General features: G+C 39.1%; 1 long non-coding RNA gene across 1 annotated transcript; it reads left to right on the top strand.

Moving 5' to 3' along the window:
• On the top strand, positions 1–4,848 carry LOC115493945 (uncharacterized). Its single transcript, XR_012054224.1, has 2 exons — positions 1–2,343; positions 3,232–4,848. It is a non-coding gene; the product is annotated as an uncharacterized lncRNA (long non-coding RNA).
• The last annotated feature ends 8,632 nt before the right edge of the window (positions 4,849–13,480 follow it).

The following is a 13,480-nucleotide window of genomic DNA, read 5'->3' as shown; positions in this document are numbered from 1 at the left end:
CCGGCCCCGCTCCCATTCCCGGCCCCGCTCCCATCCCCGGCCCGGCCTTCCCTCGGGGCTGGGCGGAGAGCAGGACAACGGCACGGAGGAGTTACATTTCTGCCGCTCTTGGCTGAGGTGGGAAATACTCCCTTCTCTGATACTTGCAAGTGAAAGAGGAAATAAGTTTTCAATCAACGTTTATTGAAAAGGCATCTGGACAGTGTCTTTTTTTTATGCACGAAGCAGATATTTGTTCTGACAGGGCTTCCTGCTATTAAAACTAATATTCTAGAGACATAAAAAGGGGAAGATGCTTTGTTATAAACTTCTGATGTATTTGATTCTACTGCAATTGTAGGGAACAATGATTGATGTGACACATTTTTCCAAGTTACCCACCTTTCCCCTATTAACATGGTACAGCTTGCAGTTTGCTTTTGGGTACTTTAAATTTATCAATATTTTGGAGCATTTTACAAAGGATTAGAAATTCCCTGTGAAAACTGATAGCAAAGTGATATCTGAATATTTAGGGAGTTTGGATTTGTTTTAACAGGATGTATTTCTTGTGAGATGATCACAGTTCTTCAGGCCCACATGAATAAGCAGACCAAGTTTTGAAGTCTAACAATAATCCTAAGCAATTTTCCATTTTTTAATTTCTGTAATTATTTCATATTTATTTTTTTATTTGTGCATTTACAGTGAAAATACAGCAAAGGAGGAAAATATCTTTTTGAAGGGCTAACATCAGATATTACCCAGCTACTAGTAATACTTGCTATAATCCTTTCCCAACCTATCCTTAAGTTTCCTTTCTAGCCCACGGAATACTTTTGTGAGAGTACATGTAGGCACATGCAAATTGCATCCTTTGCAGAAGATGGTCAATCATTCCTCCTCATGGTTACAAATAGTAGCAAGAGGTCTACCATGCTTACACTCTTAAAAGTAATGACAAAAACCACTATGATTTTTCTCAGAAAATGCATCAGTCTGGGACGACTGGCTGGTTTAGAGGTAATGCTGAGTCACCTCGTTCTGCCAGCAATTTACCCTTCTCTATTACCTCAGCTTACCACAGTCCACTCTAAAATACTCAGCCCACACCAATAATCCAGTCACAGGAATGGTCTTTGGGGGTTTTCAAAGACTTCTACTGTCATTTTGTTTCTACCAAAAGGGTAGTAGAGTGCATGTAGATTGTGGCCTAGAATTCCACCCTTTTCCAGCTCTTCTCACATAAGTTTTGATCAGTGGACACAGGCCAAAGGGCACCCAGGCAGTCTCCTGAGCCCAGTCAATGAACTACTAAAGAATCCACAGAGGCCCATGTGTCTATACCAACCAATGTAGTTATTACTGAATGAATAAAAAATAGACTGTTCAAAGTGTCCTATCATCAGACTCTGAAATGTGCATTTAAACCATTTTGGCAGCACTTTCTCACTTCAGACAGCTCAGACATAGCATGACAGGAAAGAGCTAGGAAAAATTTTGTGTTGATACTGATAAATGCACAGATTCACACATCTTCCAAAATGCAGCTTTATTCCTTTTTAATCAATCTACTTGATAATCTTTCACACTTGGCAATTGTTTTCAACCTTCATTATAGAAGACAAATATAGACTTGTAACACTTGGATATGGCTGGAGTTCTTTCATAATCTTCTTTGGCAGTGAACTGCAAGTTAAAAGATTATAAGGCTTAGTAAATAAAGCAGCAGTCTTTCACCTGTCAGACAGATTTCTGTCTTAGTTTAACCTTGATTTATGTGATGACTTTGGTTCTAGTATGCTTTTAAGCAGATATGAATTTGTGTAACCTGAAACTGTTGTACTACATCCTGGATGAAGGGAGAAGCTTGGTTCTGGAACCTGAAAATCCAGGCCAAGGTTTAAAACAACACACACTCCTAAAGAATAGATCTACACATGTAGGACAAGGTTCACACAGGCATTGATGTGTGCTTCAGATGCACCTTCAAAGGAAGCTATGCTATTTGTGCATATCAAAGATAAATTTTAAGTAATCAGAAAATGTTTTTAAGCTCTGAGCACCACTTTGTCAGAAATTCCTTGTTGCACTGAGATACTTGAGTACTTCCCTGTCACACCTCAGGGATGGCATCCCATCCTCAGCACTGCAGGCGCTGCCATCCCAGCCTTAGGGTCACATAACCTCTCAGTCACGGGGGTGCAAGCACCTCTGGATTTGGTTATGAGTCAGTGTCTTCTACTGCATCTGCATTGAATGATACAGAGTTGAAGTCATGATGTTTGCCCACGGGACTATTCATATACTGAATTTCTCTTGAGTCTGTGACCTGGAAGAAGGGAAGTTGATAAATGCTACCAGGTGGGTTTCTAACCTAAGGAATGAGCATCATACAACCAGCATTGTACCAGAGTGTACTCACCTTTTTCTTGTTTGCTTGATTTAATTAATTATGCATTAAAAGGGGTTAAAAAGAGCGGGCTAATTTTGAGATTTCTAATTAAAGGTATAAAAATGGGCTAGTGATTGTAATTTTCACCTCTAGCAATGAGTGTAGTGTGTTACTGTAACTCTTCAGCTACTATCTTTTGTCTTGGCTGATAAACACCCCCACAGCAGTACACGAGAACAGCAAGAATACTGTGATTGTGGGGCAGGGAGTTCCTTCTCTGTGGCAGGGGCAGACTCCTTCTCTGTGACAGTTCTCGTGCTGAACCTGCTCATGTGAGAAACAGTTATCAGCATTGCTTGGGCAAGCCAGTGAAGTCTCCCAGCTGCGGCAGTGGTACCCAGGCAGTGCTACTGGAGATGGACCTCACAGTTGGAAATAACTGGCTCATTTTGTCTTCGGCACACCAAGTTCAACCAGTGCCATAGCATCCCTGAAGGAGAATTAACCTGAATATTATTTTGGTCAGCCTTTCCCATTTTATCTTCAAAATTAAATCTACTTGCTGAATTAGACAGAATATAAAGTTTAGTGCTGTTCAAAATCAGAGAACTTTTATTTTGTGTGTATATGAATTTGGTAGACTTTGACAACATAATTTTATAAATTATGTACTTAATATTTTGGTGGCGTGAGGATATGATATATAAATTTCTGTCAATGTATATTTCTTATATTGAATATGTATTTCTAATTAGAATAAGTTTAGAATTGGTATTTAATAACACCTTGCTAGCCACAGGCCTACTCTTTGGGAGAAAAAAATTAATTCTTTTTTAAATCACTTCCCTGTTCCACAGGCATCTCCAGACCTCCTAAAGTAATCCAAGAAGTGAAATGCAATAGATCAATAAGTGAGCACTCAGATGTAGTTCAGCTCACGGGGCTGAGGCGGTGCCATCCCACCAGCTGCTCTGTGCCAAGTTCCTCCTGCTGCGAGCCCACCCGCACAGCTTGCTGCCAGCTGTGGCTCTTTCTTCCCCACAGCTGCTGCAAAATCTAATCCAAGTGTGTCTGAGGCCTCTGCAAGCAGCTTGACCTCTGGTCTGAAGCCTTAAATAAAGCTGGAATACTTCCTTTTAACAGGAGAAAGGGAACAGAGAAGGTAATAGAATTCAATGGAGTTTTTAAGAAATTATGAAAATGCAGTAAAACGTAACTTTTGCAGTAAAAATGCAGAAAATGCAGTAAAAAGTATTCTTCCAAAGTAAGAGGTTGTTAAGGTGGCACTTATGGATAACTCTGTGTCTAGTTATCTATCAGACTTGCACAAGGTCCAGAATAAAAAATCTGACAGAACTATACTTTAATGGCTGACATTTACACAGCTCATTTCTATTTGGCATCTGCAGAATGCTTATGGAGATAATGGCTATTTAATATTACTTTTGACAGTAGTCAAAAATAACATAAAGACAAGCAGAGAACCAGAGGCAGAAAAAAGATCTCTGTATTTTTGGGTTGTGTTTTAAAGAACACAAAATTGCAGAAATATCTTCATGTTTTCTCTTAGGAGTGGTCCTGGGCTAATGCCAAATCCAGGCTGAGGAGGTGTTTCAGAAAGTGATGGTTGGCCCAGACCAAAGGCATGCTGATGACCAGGGCACACATCAGTGGCCTCAGCACACTTATGCTGCTGGTTAATTCATTAATATAGACACAGTCTTCGTGCCAGTCCCCTTCTCTCATCAAAACAACATAAGGGAAAGACCTGATGCTGGGTTTACCATAATACGATTAAAGAAAGCTCCTCTCAGAGACAGTGCAACAGAAAAAGCTTCTGTATGAGCTTCTACTTGCTTGAAATTACTACCTTGATTTGCAGCTCTCTTCTAATATTAGGAAATTTTTAGGTGTCCTGAGGCAACAATTTCTGCCAGGTACACAGTCAGGGAGGCAGCCCTGCTTCAGCTTCTCTTAGGGCTTCATTTTGCTCCTCTATGAGGGTACCAATTTGCAGAAACTTTCTAGGAGACCCATGATGGGAGAAATGTCCTTACTTCCTCTATAGATTTCTTGGTCTCCAAAGATTCCTTCCATACCTCCACCACCTTCCCCTCCCACGTTTGCATCTCTATCACAGAAAAATCTTGTTAATTTACTTACAGACATACAGGCTGCACAAATGAACACCAGCACAAGACATATAATGGAAAAATATTATCCTCCACCACAGAAAGGTCCAGGACCAATTTCACATTGGGACACTCAAGAAGCTGTCACAAAGGATGTTGTTTTTTAAACTTCTCAATAAATTAATTTAGAATCTTTCAAGTCTTCCAGGTCATCCAGAATCATCCAGGTCTTCAAATTCAAAACTTTTGGTCCCAGAAATTAGAATTCTACAAAGATATTTTTCCTGTTTTTAAAACTAACACCATGTGAGATCAAGAACTAAACCAATAAATGCATTTTTTAAATAAATTGTTTATACCTTCACTGTTTAGCTTTAAAATCCTTGAAATTTTTATTTAAGACTTGCAAGGTGTCTGGTAAATCAACCTCTAGCAAACAGATAAAGGAAGTTTATCAGTATTTCTCTGAACAGTTATGTGGCAAAACTTTATTGTTTATAATTCACAGTTCAAGTTGTGTGAGCATCTGGGGACTACCTCTTTTGCATCTCTTTTGAGTGGTCAGGGGAATACTCAGGGCTTGGGTACAGGTGGAAGGGTCACAGCTGAAACCATTTATCCCTCAAGAAACTGCTGTGAGTCTGCCCTGCAGTCTTGGAGTCTGTCAGATGCCTGATGCAGGCAGTGCAGGGCCTCTGATGTGCTTGTCAGTGAGTATTTTCAGGTATTAATTCTTAAGACCTGTGGGATTAGAAGGATAGTTTTCACATTTTCTCTAAGGAATATATAAGGTGATGGTGTTTGCAATACCTAGGGTTTCATTTGAAACTATTTTGCTTGTAAAGAGGCATTTCTTTTTTGAGAGAGGTACAGATCAATGCAGATTTTTTGCCTTCAATAAAATATTATCTGCCTATAAGCTCAACATAAGTGTTGTATGTATCACACATGTCAGATTTGAAATATCTTTTGTACAACATGTTTGTGTACACATACGGAATGCCTACAAATACTCACATGCCAGATGTATTTGATAAACATGCAAGAGTACAGAAAAATGCTTTAGAAAATTCCATTCATCTCTCATGAAAGAGGGACTTTTTTTTTCTAAATATCTAAAATACTTTTTAATGCTCTCATGGCAAGAGGCAGAGAATCAGTAATTTGCTGGTGACAGTTTTATAAGTCTATTTGTTCATGGCTATTTATACACTTGTGCTAAACAGAGCAACCAAAAGTTACACCACTGTGTTATGCTGCGGTCTTTCAGACTGCCAGAGTCAATTTCTAGTTCACATCATAAAAATAGTGCCAGCAAGGATTGTATAACCTTGTAATCTGCAGCCACAATACCAACCTGTGCTGGCACCTGTGCAGGGCAGCTTTACCTGCTTCAGACATAATCCGGAAACACACACTAGGTGGGGGATTTGCAGTGCCAGGTCACTGAGGGTTATCTTGCTTTTCCTGCCTTGGAAAGTCGTCAGCCTAATGAGCAATTCCACCTGCTCTTCTCATGACTGGTCCCAAAGGAAGATGTGTAGCAGTGGCTGCAGCAATTGCAGCAAGTTGGTGGTCACCAAAATGCTCCTTCAGAAAAGCTTAAACCCCACAGGATCTTTTTTTTCCACCAATTTGTGTGTCCCAAGTTATTATAGATTAATATGAATTTAGGTAAAATCTCATGTTTGTGAGAAAAGACAGAGGGGACAGAGTTCTCCAAAGAGTGGCTGGGGAAACAGATACCCACCACACCTGCCAGTGTCTCACATGTGCCAGCACCACCCAGGGCACAGGAGGGTATGAGGTTTGATTCCCTCCCATCATTTGTCACCTCACTACAGGTAGCCTGGGTGGAAGGCACGACACTCTGGAAGTCAGAGAGTGCTGCTCTTATTTGTCCCTTATGCAACTGCTCTACACAGTGCAGATAGTGCCACAGTCTGAAGAGTAAGGGCCACCAAGTCAGTAACCTGTACCAAGGGAGGTTGCACCTAGCAGGCAGATAGATGGATCTTAGGCATTGCTTCAGCAGGAGGGAAGCATGATCATTGGGCAGTCACTGAAACCAGGCTAGAGCTCAGTATGGTTTTATTCCTGAATGTTTCTGAAAGACCAGCTCTACATACATATCCAGATGTTTTCTTGTTGTAGTCATGTTAAAAATAAACATGTTATTTTATGAAATAAAACAAAAGAAAATAATTTTTAATTGTTGAAAAAGAGCAGAAGATAATGTTCTGTGAAAGCATTTGGCATGACTGTACTGCTTACATTTGCAAAGCCAGTGTATTTATAGAAGCCTAAGACGAAATAGAAAGTTAAGTCCAGAACAGATTCCTTGATCTGAACTTTGAAACTGAGATCAGAAAATTGCAGTGTCAGTCATGGGGGATGTCTGAGCAGGTGATGAACAGCAACACTCACACTGCTCCCTTCTTCAGAGGTGAGTTGTTCTCAGTCCTCAAAATCTCACAGGCTGCTGAGCTCTCTCATCAGAAAACTTTTAATTGAAAATGTGATAAGCTACTCCCTCTCTGTAGAAAGCTACCAGTGCTTAGGAGATCACCAGGGTAGAGCACCTGTCTCTGGGGATCCTTGTGCACTGTATGAGGCTTTCCTGGAGTGAGAGCCACAGTTAATGATATGGCCCCTCTTCCTGCAAACAGCAAATGCCTGCAAATGAGGATAAAGGAATAAATGACCTGTGGCTTGGCAGAAGTTAACTGCTCAACCACAGGATAAAAACTGAGGCTAGTGTAATGAAGCAAATAAAAATAAATCTTGGCAATAACTTCCATGTTGCAGTCTGTGGCTGAGACTTTCAGATCCATCAAGAGTTTTAATCATCATACAGAATGTTGACATTTATGAATCTGAAAAAATTGTCCATAGCTGAGAAAATAAGTAAACTGATTATGGTCCAGGATTGATTTTGGGCTGGGGATGTTTATGAATACATAAAGTGGGTATTCAGGAGGCCTGACAAAATCCTTTTTCTTTTAAAAATCAGCGATTTAACAGAAGGAGTTTTAGAAAGCTGACAGATATAAGTCTTGATAAGTCTTCTACAGAAACATGTTTTAAAATTGAAGGGAAGGTTTAGTGACAGGTGTTTCTCAGTCTTCATATTTAATGAGGAGAAGAAATGCCAAGTAGCAAATATTAGCATGAAGGGATTAGGGCAGGAGCAGTTTGAATACAATGGACTGGATATAGTCAAAATAATGATGCACTATTAGCCAAATGCTGCTATGTTTCTAGAAGGAATATTCTGCACAAGAAGTGCAGAAGTGCACAAGTGTGTGTTGCCACTTGTGTGTATAAGAGTTCTGAAATAACTTTTCACTGGACACCTGGAATAACAGCATGTGAAGTCACCTGATGTCAAATCAGTGCTAGACCCACTCATTATCCTGCTCCCAGAAATGCTGTGTGGATTTTTACCATTTTTCCTTACAGAAACCTTGCCACATCCTTTTCTGAGATGTGTCCTCTGCAGTTTGATTCTCTGCACACATCTTAAAACATAAGAATAGATAATCTGGGTCCAGACAAGGAGTGTCTACCTGGGTTCTAAGTACTGGTTATTTACTGAGTATAAGAAGAAGATGAGCAATATTTCTTTAGCAACCTTCTCTGCTCACAGACAACAGCAGATGAGAGACTTCCTGAGCAAAGCATGGCACCTGCATCTTTGGAGTTTTACTGGACGCTCTTTTCTATTTTCATTTCATCTGTTGCCAAACTCATTTGTGCTTCTGTATCTAAGGCATTGTAGTTTTTGCAGTTTCTACTAATCTCCCCAGTTCAAAAGTACAACTTCCTAGTCCATTGTTTCTAAGGTTCCACAGGAGTTCTTATTAAAAACTGGCCTTGTATGGACTATTTTTTCTTTCCTTTTTTTTTTTTTTTTTTTGGCAATGAATTTACTTGATGTGCAGCTGACAAAACTTGACATGCTTGTTTTGAAGCTGTTGCAGACTAACTACATGTAGTGTGCTCTGGTTTAAGCTCATCTTGCTTGAAAGGCATGCCATGATCACTCTCCTTGCTCATCTGTGACTGTATCTGAGAGAGGAGATAAACAAAATCCAGAAGGCAGGAATGTGATGAAGTTTGTTACAATAATGATATCTAAAAGGTAGATATCTATGTATTGCCTGATAGTACTTAACCTTATGTTTTTATTTTAACTTATAGAGAGTACTGAGATGACATAAATCAACCCACAATAAATCTAAGATCCATCTTTTGACTGAGTAATAGTTAATGTCAGATATTTTTTGTAAGTGCATTTCTTTGCAGCTGTCAATAGTTGTTCAGTTCAATATAATTTGCAAGTTCTTTGTGATCACTTTTATTTTAAACCACTCTAAATAATTTTGTAAAGTCAGAAAACTTATATATACTTATGTCTTGAGATCAAATTATGTAATACCTTTTCTGGCTCATGTAGGAAAGAATACCCATCAATAGAATCCAAACACAGTACTTTTGAAACACATAATTCCTTCTTGGCCCCTTTCCTATCTTCTGTGTAGCTGTTACTTTTGCAGAGGGCCTTCCCTTTTACCCCATCTCGACCTACCTTCTCTAAGTATACCTTTGTGGAGAGGTATATAGTAAAAAGCCTTTCTGAAATCCAAGCCTGGTAAATAAACCATCTTAATACTGATAAGCAATACTTTATTGAGTTCTCCAGGTACTGAAACAGGCTTGAGACTCATTACATCTTCCTGCAAAAATGATGTTAATTCTGCCCTATTAAGTCATATTAATGAATGTATACTGTTAGTATTGTTATTTCTTACAGTTTCTATTAATCTCCCCAGTTCAAAAGTACAACTTCCTAGTCCATAATTTCTAAGGTTCCCCAGGAGTTCTTATTAAAAACTAGCCTTGTATGCAGTACCTTCCTTTCCTTTTGTACTGAGGCCAATTTAAGTGATAGGTTATCCACCACAACTGAAAACACAAACATTTCAAATCTGAATTATCTAAGACCCACTGGGAAAATTCTATCAGCTCTGGCAGTGCTCTATCAATTGTTTTAATAGTCCTGAAACGTCTTTTGCTGACTGTTCTGACTGAGATGGTTCCCCTACTCTTTCTTCTGTAAAGGAAGGCTGTGGGAGCAAGACCAGACTCAGGCTTTGACAAATTGACTGCTGATGGAAATATGGCACGTAGCTTTTCTGCTGCTTCTTTCTCTTCCTTGAGCAACCCTTTTACAAGTCACCTATCTTTCAGTACCTACAAGTTTTCTAAAAGATATGCCATTTCTGATATGGCTGGAAAAGTTTTGTTACTAACATTTATATGGCAAATCAAACAGTTGGTTGTTTGTTGAACTTGTTCTGTCCTGTCTCGAAGTGTTTTTACATTCAGCATGCCAGAGTATGTGATTCTTCTAATTTGGAGGTTGTTTCCACATACCTTACACCCAGAAATGTTTTTTCTCTGCAATACGACCAGAGTCTCTCATGACCTTTTAAACTTTGTTTGGATAAAAGTGTATATGTGAGCTTCTAATCAAATGTTTTTATGTAATCTCCCTTCCACTTATAATCATTTTATTCTCTTACCAGGACTTTTTAATTTCCTTTGATAAACTTTATCATCTTCATGCAGTTCCCAGTTTTAAAGCAAAGCAATACTGGAGTGTGGGGCTAAGAGTCTTTTTCCTGTCTTTTGGGAGCTTTCCACAGTTACATGGCTTCTGGGTATAAGTATATTGAAGTCAGCATTACAAGGTAGTTGTTTAATAATGCTTCAGACAAGGGCTTGAGAGATGATCCCATGAGGACTACACCAAATCATGCTTCTCTGTTTATGAGTTTTCTCCAAACCAGCAACTCCAAGAGATAGTAACTTTAAAACACCTACTATGTCCAAAAATGTAGCTTCAGTATAATGTCCCATGAGGGACAATGGTGCAAGAGGAAATGGGGATGAATGACATGCGTCTTCATTAGCATGTTTTCTGTCTTTTTTGGATTCTCTCTTAACTCCCTTAGCAGTTACAATCCATATGGTCTCTGCCCTGGGTGATTATAGAGCATTTTCATACTGTCAGTCTGAAGTTGCAGTTGCTGGGGATCCTTTTTAATTGCCATGAATATTCCGATAAAGAATGTTGTGCATTGATCAAAGTCACTCATTTCTTTCCATAATTTCCTTAATGTATAACATCCCACCCCTGCTCGAACAATCTATTTATAAATTCCTATTTTCTTGTGTGATTTATATACCGTTATTTCAATTTTCCAAGATTATCATTCTTCTATCATGTTTCTGCCGTGCCTATGTAATAATAGTCATATATCCTTGATATCTCTTTGAGTTGGTATATGGACCTGCTTTGCACTTAGACTTGTTTATTCGCTTTAACAAGGTTGGGTCTGCTCAGTGGACCGCAGTGCTGGTTGGAGGTGGGATATGCCAGCAGCAGGTCTTTAATTGTTTCTCCCTGGAGATAGTTCAGTTTCAATGATATGCCCCACTGTGTATGCAGAAATGCCTGCTCAAGTATACAGATAATAGTTTTCCTTTAAATGAAAATAAAAACACACCCTTGTCTACTCAGGATATACCCAGTTCCAAATACTTACTGTCCTATGAGACAAAGGATAGTCTACTCCTTCACCCTCTAATCTGTCTCATTCTTCACATCTGCACCACTGTGTCTTTTAAAACTGTGTTTCAAGAAAAAAAAAAAAATTTAGTCAAAATGTTCAGGGGAGAACAGGGAAATATTGTGCCCCAACAAAAACAAGCAACCAAACACAAAACACAGCAAAAGCAACAGGAAGTGGGCTTTTGAATTCAAGGGAGGAAGTTTTCTCAATGGGTTAGATACATAATCATTGGCATAAGAGATATTGATGTTGTCTTGACAAGTGTGAGATGGAAGGACAAGCAAAGGTGGGGGAAGAAAGTGAGAGCTAATATACAGCTGTAGCTATTTGAAGAGTAGAAATGTCATCCCAACATGTCGAAGGATGGGGAACTGCAGAATGTCTGAGAAGCGGCATTAGGAATAATACCAGGGCTACTAAAAGAACAAAGGACTTCGAATTATTTCTTTTTAGAAAGGAAAAGTTAGATAACAAGGAAGCCACTAAAATATTTGCTTCTGTCTTCTATATTTCTATTAGTTTCATCCATTAGAAAGCATGGCATGAGAAATACAACTTTCACATTAGAAAATACTCAACTACCCCATGAAAACAGGAATGACCAAAGCACGTGGAGAAGATTGTTTCAAAGAGATCATATGAAAGATACTGGCTGTTTGGTGGAGGGAAGAGCTTCCAGAAGGAGGTATAAAAGAGAAGGATCATGGAAAGATGTGGAAGGTGCAGTCTCTGCTCTCTTGGAGATGGGAAGGAAATATGAGAAAAGTTGTATGCAGATGTGAAATTAAAGGGTGGACTTTAAAGTATGACAAGTCAGATTTGAACCTGATGTGGAATGAGAAGACTTTAACAAAGATATCTCAGAAGGAAAATAGTTTAGTCTGAGTGGATACAAGGTGGTGTTTTGTTGTCTTTAGAAGGAAGCTATGCTCATCCGCTTGCTAGAAAATAGAGTTATGTTCATGATAATGCACAGCCATTTTGGGTAGTGGCTGCAACCACAGGTGAGGGCATACTGAAGATGAAGAAGGAAAAGAAGCATCTCTGTTTTCTGATGGAATACAGTGTATATCTAAGCATCCCTTTACACATATTTACATATTGCTAGCTGCTTCTGTGTTGCAACTCTGGTAGAAGCCTGGACCTCCAGGTCACCAGCAAAAGGCTTGGTGCTGCTAGAAGGGGAGCTCTTCTCAGGTCACCTTTTAGCATGCACAACAAAGTGCCTCAAACAGAGGCTTTCACACCATTTCATTCCCTAGCACAGTTTTCCAGGGATCTGCTGATCAGCCATAGGGCTGGCAGGAACTCAGTGACTTGCTGGGGACCAGCAATGCTTCCTCCCTCACTGGCCCCTGCAGAGATTGGGCAAGTGGGGGTGTCAGACTCTGCCTCTGCTACAAACAGCCAAAAAAGGAACAAGCTTACATCTGATGAGTGGGGGTGACAAATCAGCCAGGGGAAATACAATGGTAATGCACTGGCTTATCCTGTAAGGGATTCAAAACCAAGGAAATGATCCAAAACAGAACACCTCAATGGATGCTATTATTTAAGAGATATATAAATCTCTGTTATGTATCTCACAAAGAAAGATAAGGCATTTTTTTCCTCATTGGTAATTATATTCCAGCCTGTCATTTTGTTTAATGTACATAATACTAGTTCTGTGAATTTTGTACAGGTAGCAAAAACATAAAGATATGGCAGTGTCTTATTGCATATTACTGACACTCTACTTTGAGTGGATAAAACAAAAGTAATGCTTGGAAGTGTCTTAAGTAATGCATGATTATTTTTAAGTATATGTTTATCTAAAAAAAAAAGTTAGTTTTCAAGGCAGAAAATGATTGTTTTGTAAATATCTGCTTAAAAATTCCAACACACTCTTTCCAAAGGCTTGATAAAGATGATTAAACCTGTAGGTCTAACTCAGATATACTTTCTAATATACCAAAACTGTTGATCTCCTACAGATTTTATGCCAGAACTTAAGAAGTTTTAATATCACAGCATTCACTGGAGCACACTGACCACTCCAGAATCCCTCCACTATGACAGGGTGCATCTTCCAGGAGAGCCTGTGTGCCAATGTATGAAAGGGAGACTGATCCTGACAGAAAGGAACAAATAAAGGAAGAACACTACATCTACACAAAGCAAGACCAGAAAAGCAAAACCCTAAAAACAGCAATCAAGAAACCCACTACTAACAAATCTACTGAAAATCAATGAGTAGCTGCTGGATTATGAAAGCTGAAGTTAGAGAAACAATTGACTTGTCTCATATTCCAGCAAAAAGATTATGTGGCCTATCAGCACTGAGAAAAGAA

The sequence above is a fragment of the Taeniopygia guttata genome, chromosome 2 (genome assembly GCF_048771995.1).
Source record: "Taeniopygia guttata chromosome 2, bTaeGut7.mat, whole genome shotgun sequence".
Lineage (NCBI taxonomy): Eukaryota > Metazoa > Chordata > Aves > Passeriformes > Estrildidae > Taeniopygia > Taeniopygia guttata.
This window is presented reverse-complemented; position numbering and strand designations above follow the sequence as displayed.